The sequence below is a fragment of the Meleagris gallopavo genome, chromosome 6 (genome assembly GCF_000146605.3).
Source record: "Meleagris gallopavo isolate NT-WF06-2002-E0010 breed Aviagen turkey brand Nicholas breeding stock chromosome 6, Turkey_5.1, whole genome shotgun sequence".
Lineage (NCBI taxonomy): Eukaryota > Metazoa > Chordata > Aves > Galliformes > Phasianidae > Meleagris > Meleagris gallopavo.
In genome coordinates this window covers 17,954,388-17,966,805 of record NC_015016.2, presented here as the reverse complement: position 1 = coordinate 17,966,805, position 12,418 = coordinate 17,954,388, and the positions used below count along the sequence as shown (strand labels likewise).

The following is a 12,418-nucleotide window of genomic DNA, read 5'->3' as shown; positions in this document are numbered from 1 at the left end:
TAGGATTAATTGAAATATTAAAAAAAAAGATAGTATTATTTTGGGTAGATGAAGGAAGAAAAAAAATCATTCTTTCAATTATGTCTTCATGATATACTGGGTAATATTTTTTAAATAGCACAGCAAGATCCATATTTTTCATTTAATAAGAGACTCAGCAGACTCAAAGGGCTTTGAACACTTTGTTTTTGCATATACAAAACAGCTATTTGCATGCAACAGAACATAAACCTGTTGCATGGACGCATCGGATGCAATTGTAGCCTTTCTTCTTATAGTCTGAATAATCAGTTGTGCAAAATTCGTCCTCAGAGTGCTAAATATAATGTCAGGCAATAAAATGCCCTTTGCTATTGCATCTCCTTTTGTTTTCACTTTTCATATTTTTTTTTTCCTGTGAATTTAAATAATTTTATGAGTGTTATTTTAAAATACATATTATTTTGTTTTAAAACACTTTAAACATAACTTACAGCCTATGTTTCAATGGCTCCCCTTTGTTGATTTACTATCTGAAAAAGAAGTTTTGATTTAAGGCTGAAAAGGCTGTAAACCAATTGCTAGATTCCACTTCCACAATTTTTTATGCTTTAAAATATGAGCTGGTTATTATATCCAAGGCTGTGAGTGGGAGACGATCAAAGACATTATGAGAGGGCACTTCCAACTAAAGTTGTGGGGTATTTCTGAATGTATACATAGGGATTCATATCTGTAATCCAACAAGATTTCTGTTCCTCCAGTTTAGGTATCTGATTTATCATAATTTTTGTCTTAGCTATAGTCAGATATTTTTTACATGAGTAAATGTATATTTCCATACAAACAGGTACAAACGACACTGGCACATATTACAAAATGGATTTACATCCTAATTCAAATAGGGAAAGAAGAAGTCTATTTCTGTAAAGATTTTCAGGTGAGTCAAAAGTTTTAGGGATTTCATATTCTGAAAACTGAAAATAATCTTGTTCGGGGAAGTCATATTGGAAGTAAATGAAGCATAAATATTTTTAAGAAATCCTAAAACTGTGTTTTACTGTGTATGTATGTAGGTAAATGAATGGGTGAAACAGTAGTTTCCCAATTGTCTCTTGTCTTTGGAGACACACAGACAAAGAATGATTCCATCGCATAATGGCACAGCTTAGACACTGCTCACTTTGTCCTCTTTCCATCTTTGTTTATGGAGGAGCAGTCAGTGCATCAGCATTAAAAAAAACAACACCTTAAGAAAGACATCTAAGTCTACTTGTGCTATAACTAAGTAGCTCCATAAATAACAGACTCATCAGAAATCCATGCTGCGTTAAAAAATGCAGGCCAGCAATCAATATCCAGCCTACCAGTGCTGGGCATTGCTGGACATAGCTTTTAAATTTGTGTTTATAACAATTATTAAAGTCTCAAGAACTTTATTGTAAGTTAACATAAATCAACATAGCCCACCAAAGTCAAATTTTCATGTAAATAGAGAGCCATTCTACTGAATACTGATATATATTGCCAACATACAAGATTCTATGATTCTGTGCTTCTATATCCTGCTTATTTTTTCTGCAAACTGTGTGACATAAAAAAAAAAAAAGCCACAGTAAAAAATGTAGCCTGTCATATTATTTGCTTCTGTCTGAACCCCAAATGAATAACCATTACAATCTTCTTGACCTAATGCTTATATTCTTTGTGTACTCTTGCAGCTATTTCAGCCTTGTTCGAGTAGTCACAATTTCCCACAAAAGCATTTGTAGTCATTGTGGAAAAGCCACTGTAAGTAAGAGTAAATAATATCTCCAGCAAATAAATGTAAAAAGGCTTATTATTATGATGAAAAGAATGAATGCTCACTGTGCTGCTTCACTGCTGCTAATAAGCCATACCGAGTCAATTTTCTCTATCCATTCAGTAGCCTGAAAGTGTCATACCTGGAGCTTCAGTGCTGGTTTCACTGCTAGGCTGAAAACGTGGCAGCTCTTGCTGGAAGGGGAAAATGCTTTCACTGCCTGAGCAGTTGCAGTGAATACTTTCCTCTGAATCTCTCTGAAGTCAAGGGAGAAAACATTTACTGTCATCAGATCAGCAAAATGAAAATAATATTTTGACATGCCTTTCAATTGCTTGTGTTTCCTTCTCTTTAGATAATACTTACAAGTGAAACAATGATGCTACCTTCCTTTGCATTTCATAAGAAATTAGAAAATATGTATTATATCTGGGGAAGACATTTATCAAAAGTCAGACCTGCAAAGTAAATAGTGGTGTTCCCAGTATCTGCAGATATAATGTTTTAATAATCATATGTTACTTTGTAACTAGAATATGACTATATGTTCTAACCCTTCAATACCACTATCTGATGAAATTTGAAGTTTACGTTAATGTACAAGTTATTGCAAATACTCCACTATCTTGTCAAAACATATTTTTAAGACTCCTAGCTATATATTTGCTGAAAATCAACAAGAATTGTTATCCTTCTTGCTGAAAAACCAACTATCAGTTATTTAAAAATATTTCTGAGCTACCTTTCTTTATTTTTATTCCATTCTAATTACAACTGTATACAATTATTACATTTTGAAATATATAAGGCATTTTCAGCTTTTGTGTAATTTTCTATCAAATCTATGCAGAAAATGAAAGCACTGTGAAGAATGCAGCTTGATAAAGTCATTCAATGTGATTTGCACTTGGAAAACAAATCTTTCTAGTCTAACAACCCAGCATTAAGGAACAGGACAAGAAACAAATATATGCAGGATCCAGCTCATTAGTTCTAGGATTACTTAACTTATTAATGATCTTTTTGAAGTTTAAACCATTAATGCACATTGGCTTTGTCTCATATTATGTCTTTATGATGTCACTTACAATGAATTATCGATGAAGGTGAAATTTACCAACAGAAAAAAAAACAGCTTCTGTTTACTGTAGGAAGTAACAGCAACAAAATATGTTTAATCTACCCCAAAACTGGTAGCAATCTTTAATGTTTCACCTCATGTCTTCCTTCTTGTCATATGCTAAAGTTCATTCTCTGCTGAGCCTTTGAGCTGTCAGTCTGTCTCCCTAGCTTTTCTCTCATTTTCTCCTCAATATAAGTGGCTGTCTGCTGGAAATTGTTTTATATCTTGCCTGACCATTTGACTGCAGGGCATAGTTATTTTTCATTTCTCCTGTTGGAGGGATGGTGGGCACAGCAGGGAAGCAAGCCCAATTAAGTGGTCACTACCATTAACATTAACCTTTCTAAAAGTGTAGGCATTATGTCTTAGAACATATTTGGTACTAAATCAGTACCTCAGGGCCAGAAAAGTGTGAGTGAAGTACCAGTTTTTAACTTTTTTGTCTCTGTGTATTGTTGAGGCAAGAGCCTTTTTTGAAGGGCAAAGCCATCAGCTTTCGGGTCAGTCACCCCTTTGTGTTAAACGCACAGAAGATATTTAAGAAAGCTCCTAATTTGGCAATCATCAGTTTGCTAATGGTCATATTCCTTTGAAAATCCCAATGCTGCTTTATATTAATGTCTCCATCCCTGGAAGTGTTAAATGCCATGCTGGATGGAGCCCTGGGCAGTTCTGATCTAGTGACTGGAAATCCTGCTCACAGAAGAGAGGGTAGAGCTAGATGAGCTTTAATGTCCCTTCCAACCCAATTCATTCTTTGATTTTGCGATTAACATCAATCTTCTAAATATTTGGAGCTTTGGGATAAATTTTCACAATTTTAAGAACGTATCTGAATATCTGGTCACTTCCACTATTAATTCATGTTCTATGATCATTTCTTTTTTTCTGCTCTTGTTGTGAACAAAATCTTGTAGCGAAAAAGTAGATGTAGTATTTCTATCTGCAAGTGGTGTCCCGCACCATCTTGTTTAATTTTTATTATTACCTGATAATTTGATTTTATGCAGAAGGAACCAGTTGCCTCTCTTATGACTTCCTATTGAGAACTTATTGCTTCTGTAGTCAATGAATTTCTATTCATCCCTATGACGAATGCTGTAAAGAGAGAATGTAGAAACAAAATGACTTCTTTCATAAGATTTGCTTTTGTGATTGAGTTCCTTAGGTGAATATATGTTTGCACGTGGGATCTCTGAAATTGATTCCTTTCAGATAAAAAAACCCCAAAACATTCTCCAGGACTGAAACTAATGTACTTCAAATTCAAATAAGAATTCACAAAAACAAATTAGAGCAACATACCTATAAACTGTATGCATAGTGTGGATGGTCACAAGCACAAGTTCTTTTTTCCTGCTTCTTAATACTGATTTAGCCTTTGATGCTAAGTGAGATGTAGCTTTTCATTGAAGTTTCTTTTCTCAAGGAAATATAATTGTTTCGTGTCTACCTGACCAAAAGTTTTTAACAGAACTGATTAACTTCAGTACTGTAACTTTTTAGTTGAATTTCATTGATCAGTAGGCTCAGAGCAGCTGAATAAACTGGCGCAAACTTAAGTAGCATTATCTCATATGCGATGAAGGACTACATTTATATATTTTCTTCAGAAGATCAGATTGAATTCTAATATGAACTGATGACTGTTAAATCATCAGGCAAAAGCCTGAAGCTGGGAATGGGAATATAACTGGATATTTGCCCACTGAAATTAGTAAGGCTCAAATTTAAATTGAAAACTTATTCTACCGCAATACATGACCAGAGATTTCAGTATTTCTCTAATTAGATGGTGTTGAACATGAAACATTTTTTTGAAAAATAATGACTTCCTGAGGGGAAAAAAAGGTTTTTGATTTCACAAAAATACAGTTTTTGTGGATTATGTTGGCTTTCAAAAGTGAAAACCTTCTATTTTATACTTTTTTGAGTGGAGAAACTTAGACCATCTTTTCTCCATCCTCAGCACTTCCTTTTCATAAAGGAAAAATGCTTTTATATATATATATATATATTATTTTTTTCACATTAAAAAATCTCATGAAGTCTGATACAAAAAATACTGTGACTTTGTTTTCCCCCAGAGGATCGAGAAGAAAGTAAACTTTATTTCTCAAGGCATTTAGTCTCATCTGTCCAGATCACAAGCACACTGTTTCAGTGTCAGCAACTTTAGTTCCACAGATTCCTTCTTGTATCTTCATCAGCCCCAAATGCTCAGCTCTCCCAGGTTTAAAAGCAATACTGATGAGGAAAGTAATTAACTGTTTTCTGCCCTCCTTCCTTCCTTCTACACAGTAGCTTTATTCACTTTTTTATTTTTTGCAGATCTTATAATACCAAAGTTGGTAATGCTTCTTTAATGTAGTGAAATTCTAGACATATTTTTGAATGTAATGTTAAAAAGATTTGAGATCCAGATCAGTCTCAACTGTTTTAAGCATTGAAGTGACTTTACTAAGTGAGTATATAAATCATCTTTAATTTTGCACATCTATACTCCTTGTTAAGCCGTTTTCTTAACTCTGAATCAAGTGAAGCAAGTGTCAAGGTAAGAATTAATATGATATGGATAGAGAAGTAAAACTGAGGAAAATAGTGTCCGATGAACTTTCAGGCAAATCTGCGGTGTCAGACTACTTAAGATTTTTTGAAGGGATCCAAAATAACCCTTTATACCTGTTTCAAATACAGTCATTGGTTGAGTGCCTGTGTGTCTCTCTTTCTATGGATCTATTCCTCAAATTAATTCTGCAACAAGAAAAATGTATGGGGTAGTTCAACATACTCTGACCTCCAAATGGGCTTTAATCTGTCAGAAAAAAAAGAATGATCTCCTTATTTCTATTGGACGTCTCTGATATCTTAAACCACGGCAGGCAGCAATGTGCATTTGATAACTGAATTGAGACCTTGATGACTATGTTCAAGTGAACTTAATGGTTATCTAGAGGTTGGTGAAAACATTTTCTAGATCTCAGCATTCTTTCATGAAGTCATGGGTTGTTGCCCAGAGAAGCTGTGGATGCCCCATCCCTAGAGGCATTTAAGGCCAGATTAGATGGGGCCATGGGCAGCTTTAACTGATGGGTGGTAGCTCTGCTCATGGCAGGTCAGTTGGGACTGGGCAGGCCCAGTCCCTTCCAACCCAAACCAGTCCATGATTCTACAGCTGTGTGGGAGCTGCCAACAGGCTTCTCAGTCACTGTGCACTGATTGAGGTGATGTTGGGGCCCAAAGCCCTGCATAGTTCTGTGCAGCTGGAGGCCATGTTGGATGTGCATCATGGCACTGGCCTGCACCTACTCTGGTCAACTTGTATGTGGATCACTAATATCCCAAGTTCTCTTGATCACTATGTCCTTTGAGGAAAAATAGATGTTAAATAGGTAAAGAAGGTGTACTCTGATCACGAGGCCCAGTGATGACAGTACCCTGTGTTGGCTGAAGCATAATTCCAGGGAGAATGAAAAAGGCATCTCTAAATAACTCACAGAGAATCCTAATCCTATTTAGTAGGATTTTTCTGTGTAAAAAGACTGCACTGGAGCTGATATCTTTGGTGACTGTATTATTTATGTTTAAATAATATATCTATGCATACAAGATGATCTTCCCAGTTTCTAGCTAGGAACAAGGCCCATTACTATTACTGTAAGCAAACCAAATGGAGAGAGGTTGTTTATGTAGCTTAATTCAAGCTGTTAAATAATTTTTCACGAAGTTTTGCAACACCCACAGGCACACAAAATATTTTCCTCTTACTGTGTCTTAATAGTTGTGCCTGTCACACATTATCCAGATGTCACTGCAGTGATTTATAAAACAGTGATACCAAGAAGATAGAATTGGTTATTTCACTACTGCATGGCTTCATTCAAGTGTGGTACTAGAAATGCTGCTGCCTTGATCCAGGCAGTTCCTCAGTTCAACAGAATTGTTTTGGTGGGTGTGATGCAGTGATAAATCTCAAAACTAAGGCCAATTTGTAAAGGTATGAACAAAAAGAGTAATTATGTGAATCAGTGTTGTGAAAACAAAAGACCTATATTTGCATCCTTTTTGTCTATGGAAAGAAAATACTAGAAAAAGCCATGTATTAGCAGATCATTCTGATCTGTATTTAATTCCTTCTTTTTTTTTCTTCTTCTTTCTTTCTTTTTTTTAAATGAAAGTAAGCTAATAGAAAAAGCTATTTTTTAGTGAGCATGTCATTCTGCTTATGTGAGCTTGGGGAAAGGATGTGCTGAGACTTGGTTCAGGAAAGGGGGAAGGAATAGTGCCAGAGGTGAAAGTGGGAACTGAACATTCAATTGTGCTTGTAACATGTGTATTTTCTAAAATATAAATCAGGTCAAAGAAGCTTCAAGTGGAAGCATGTTTGCTGACTGAACAGACAACTTCAGAGAAAGGATGTAAAGTGGGAAAAAGAAAGAGCAACCCACACTGCTGTAAGAGGGATCTACAAACCACGTAGCATAACACCCACTGAGAGTGTCAAAGATCTTTCAGGTACTTACCTTTATTTCCATGCCTCACCCAGCCCCAACTATCGGTTATAGACCTTTGCCAGTTCTTAGCAGATGTTTTACGAAAATTCTCATGCATATTTCAGAAGCTAACAATTTTCAGTATTATTTCTGTTTTAAATGTACCGCTAACTCTTTTGAATCCATTGCCATTTTATCCTATGCAGTAAGCATTACAGCAGCAGGGCTTGAAATTAGTACCACTGGGTGGCTTGCCTTGATGTCTGTGTGATAAGAAGCAGCCTTTCATCAAGGATAAAAAAAGCATATTATTTAGTAAACTAAGTGCTTTTCTACTGTTGCTTTTTAAAGCTATATCACTGCTGTTAAGAAGCTAAAACTGGTTAGCACAGACTATTTGCAAACTTAGTAAACACCTCTTTCTCTGCATTTGATCGCTTCAAAAACTGTACCGGTTTTATTTTTTCTTTTTCTTTTCCTGGAGCTTATTTTTATACCTGGTAGCTTTTGTCTCAACCTTTCAATCTAGTTGCTTTTGGTTACTGTAAATGGCCAGGGAAAAAGTTTTCACATTACAAAGATATAGTTTCCTGTCTTTTCTGTGTGGTGCAGAGGTCAGGATGAGAGATCAGAGGCAGGAAGCAGCTTGTCATTTTGTTAACAGGTACAGGGACTCAGAGCTTTGTTACACGCTACCAGAAGCCATTAGAGATCTGTAATAAGCTAGGAGCTCCAGCATGGGGTTGGTGTTAGGCTGGCAATGAGATGTAGTTTTGTTCAGGAATGGCCTGGAACGAGGCACTAGAAACTCTCTGCAATACATGCACATGTAATTTCATACATATACCTGAATCCACATGGATCTTCCTTCCCGTGTGTGATTCAGCGCAGAATAAACACTATGTTTTGTTGATCCTGCCCTATCTCAAAGATAACTGAGTATAAAAGATTCTTCCTTTTTCTTTTTCCTTTTTTTTCTTCCTCACATAGCCTCACATTTGCTGAGCCTTGTGAAGTAAAGCACTGACATGGCCTCCATTTTCTAAAATTGTGGGGTAGCATCACTTTAAACTTGCCCTCCAGTGTTTCCTTTTACATTTCCTTAAGTTCATTCAGGAGTGAAATTCCTGTGAATTATAAAATAATATTACTAAAGTAAAGCATTTTTCTAATAAATTCTATAGGATTTTATAGTAATTGCTATTGAAATCTATCACATTTCTGTGGTACCCTATTATTTTCTCCTTTAATTCATTCAGTTGGATTTTTTCTCTTAAGGGTGAAATCCTTCTGAAAATATTACTCCTCCACAGTGAGCCCTTTTTTGAAATTGTTATGCAAATCCAAATCCTGCAGTCTTCAGAGGGAATCTGTGACAAAACTAAGACAGACATAGCTACTTCCAGTCAGGCAATTCTTTTGATTAAGGCTCTCTGCTTTAAAACAGAGTTTAATCAAGGATAACAAAACCAGAGGAAAACCACTTTCCAGGTGTGCCTTCTTGTGCAGATGGTGTGCTGCCAAAGAGAATCAAAAGAGACTTAATTACAAGAATGATCAGCAGAGTCAGACAGGATGAGAAAATGTGCGCTCTGATGGAAGCTGTTCATTACAAAACAGCACTGCTTGGCACATGGGGAGGGACGAAGCTGCTTCTGACAGATGACAAAGGCTTTTTGAAGTCTGACGAGACTAAATAATTCGTGCCATAAAGTTTGAAGCATTTAGAGAAGGTGATGGTCACTTGTCCTTGCTCTGGACAAGTCGAACCCAGCAGGGGAACTCATGCTGTTCACTTTCCTGGGCAAGGAGGGAGGCAGTAGACCTTCCCAGTCTGCCTCCTGACAGCCTTTGAGATGCTTCAAGGAGTGGCAGCAGTTAAATGCAGCACTAGTGTCTGTTTTGAGAGGGAGGTAATATTACTTCTATAAGAGTTAAATCATTTGGCCAAGATAGAGCTGGGGCCCTGCTGTTCTACCTGCTAACATGCAAGAGTGTGAACACAGACTCTGAAATTTCATAGACGTAGTAGCCTTTTGAAATTGTTTCTGTGGGCAGAAGAACATGCCCTACTATGCACATATATTAGAAGTGTTGAATGTTGAAGGTTTAGGCAAAAGCCTAAGCAGTATCATATTGTTTTTGCAGGTGAGGAGGGGGATGTAGAGTCCTCCCTTATCAGCAGTGCGGTACACCTTTTACCTCTGATACTCATTTCTGGTTTTCTCTAGCAAAATTGACAGTTAAACTGCGGTTTTACAACTTACTGTTTGTAGCTGTACACACAGAGTGCCTGTGGGACACCATCCAAGTACAGCATCTGGCCACAGGGAGCTGCATGAAGAATAACCTCATTAGTATGTGCTGAAGTATAAGCCCTGTCTTCTACCTGGCTTGTCTATTGTTGGACATGTAACAGTGGTCCATAAACAATGATGCATTTGTCAAGGTACTACTGATGAAACAAATTCTAACCTCTGTTAAGTGAAAAGAGACCATGACTCTTCCTCTGTTGCTTGGGACTAGCATAGCGCCCTGCACTGGCATTTCAGTTGCATGCATATTTTGATGACAAAAAAGCATCCCAAATCACAAAAACTAAACACAGAAGAAAAAGCAAATAAATCTGCAATCATCTCTCCAGGAAACAGTAATGTCAGTTTCTCCATGTGTAGCAATTTATTTCTATTTTTTTCCAGAGGGTTCTACAGACACTAGTGAATTAATTTTAGCAATATCCCAGGGTGCACAGAGGCCTAATTCTATATAATCAAGGGATAGACTGTCATTGACTTCACTGAGCTTTGGATTTGGCCTGGGTGAATATAGACTAAGAAGGAGAAGGAGCCCCTACAGCAAGCAAGCAAACTGGGATTTAAACATATATCATTCTAACTAATAACATCTTACTTGGTTCCTCAGAGAGTCTCCTGAAGGTGTTCTAAGATGGAAGATGGAGGGAAAAGGATTTAAATGCCCTAGCAAATCTCAGAAAAAAAGGGCAAGCAAAAGAAGAAGGTTGATAGTCGAATTGTAGGGTGAAAGGAAGGACTTGGCTCCTTCCTTGTCCTCAGTTTTGTCTTTTCTCCTTTCCTTCCTCTCTCTCTGGACAATTTACTTCAATGGGTTTCTTGTTTGATCTCTTCTGGTACAGGTTCCCTGTTTGTTATTTCTCTTTTGGCTGCCTGCCCATGGGTATTTGGCAGGATATGATGCTTCTGGGAGTACTGAGTCACTAGGAGAAATGAACTTGCAGGACACTTAATAATATAGAGGTCTCAAAGTACTTTACAAACATTAATTAATTCAGCCTTATGATACATTTGTGAGGAAGACAATCCTTATTAGACATTCTCCTCTTCTGGGAAAAGAGAATAAGTAAAGAAAACTTTTTCTAAATTGCTATATTTTTATTATTTTCATCATACATATGTGACATATATGTAAAATCGTTGATCAAGTGTGAGGCATCTGCATGCAGACCCTTGCATGAATGAGATAAAATTGAGGTAAGCATAATTAGAATACACTTTTGAAACTATGCTTATAATGCACAACCTTGGAAAAACAAGTCAGAAACATAGACAAGAATGCGAATGCTTTGGCCTGCATCTGCCAAGATCTGTGACAGTGAGTGAAATTAAACCTACTGGGGTATGTTTAATATTGATATCAGGCAAGCAAGTCAGAAGGCATCAAGCAAAGTTAGGGAGGTCTCAGAACGCCATTGCTTTAATCTAGACTCATTTTGGGTATTTAGGAAAACAAACATATAGTCTTGTTCTCAATGGAAGAAAGAAATGATCACAATCTTTTTTTTCTGCTTTTTTTTTTTTTTCCCAAAGACATAATAACTATTTTAAGTAACTTCATACAGTGATGAGAGACCCATGTTATGTGAGTGAGGTAGGACAATTTTGGTAAAAAAAAAAAAGTGAGAATGTCCTACAATGTTGAATCAAGAATGTAGTATTTTCTGAACTGACTTCTCTGAGTATAAAACTTGCTTCTTTTCTTATATCTTTCTAAATGTATATCTAGTTTGATAATTTATTTTACCCATGATGTTTGTGCTTCTGTTCAAGTGAGGTTTATTCACTGAATTCTGTAAAGATCTATAAAAGATAAAAAGAAAATTCTTAGGTTTCATGTTAGAAAGAAAATGGACATTGTAGCTAGAAATTTCTGTATGCAGTGCCATTTATAGACAGCATTTTTAATATTAGTAGCCTTATAACTTTCCTGTTGCATATGCTGTATATTACATAAGAAAAAGCCCAGCATATACATTGACTTCTACATAGAAGATGACTGCTATCTGTGACAAACCTTCAGGGGCCAATCTGTTTAAGGGAAATGGGAAGTAAAATGAAAGGAAAAAGGAGTTAAGGTGGTATACCCTTTTCATAACAACAGGAATAGCCACATGCCTGAAGCTAGAGATAATATAAATCTTACAGGAAAAGCCAGCAGTCTATATATACTGCTAGAGAAGGAGCCTATGTTAAGGGCAGATGGCTAGGGAGGAACAACTCCTTTGGACAGAGTATGGACAATCCATAATAGGTTTTCTGTGGGCTACACCCCACGCAGCTTTGGACCAGACTGTGCATACTTTGTTTTTAGAAAAAAAAAAAAAAAATTGCTTTTTGTCTCCCAGTTATTAATCTATTTTAAATTTTGAACTTCGGTGTTTCACTGAATACAAAAGAGCATGTCAGATGCCATTGCTTTTTTCAAGTCTTAATTCTTCGTTTGAGGAAGATGGTAAGAATCATCTTTTTTAACTTTCCACTTCCTCATTTGAATAAGAAACAAATTTAAATTAGAAAATTCTATATGAATAACTAAAAAATTACCCTTGTAGTTTCCTGAACCCACAATATTGTAGTATTTAGCAATACTACTTGTGATGAATGTCCACAGTATTGACCAGGAATGACTACCAATGCTCTCTAATGGATGAGAAACCATCCAAATCTCAAATTTATTCTTTTCAAGGAGGAAGGAACACTAATA

At 36.3% G+C, this 12,418-nt stretch overlaps 1 long non-coding RNA gene across 1 annotated transcript; it reads right to left on the bottom strand.

The window, feature by feature from the left end:
• Positions 1 to 7,133: 7,133 nt before the first annotated feature.
• Positions 7,134 to 12,017, bottom strand: LOC104911402. Its single transcript, XR_793894.3, has 3 exons — positions 11,459 to 12,017; positions 9,667 to 9,733; positions 7,134 to 8,916 (listed from the first exon to the last, which is right to left on the bottom strand). It is a non-coding gene; the product is annotated as an uncharacterized LOC104911402 (long non-coding RNA).
• Between the last annotated feature and the right edge of the window lie 401 nt (positions 12,018 to 12,418).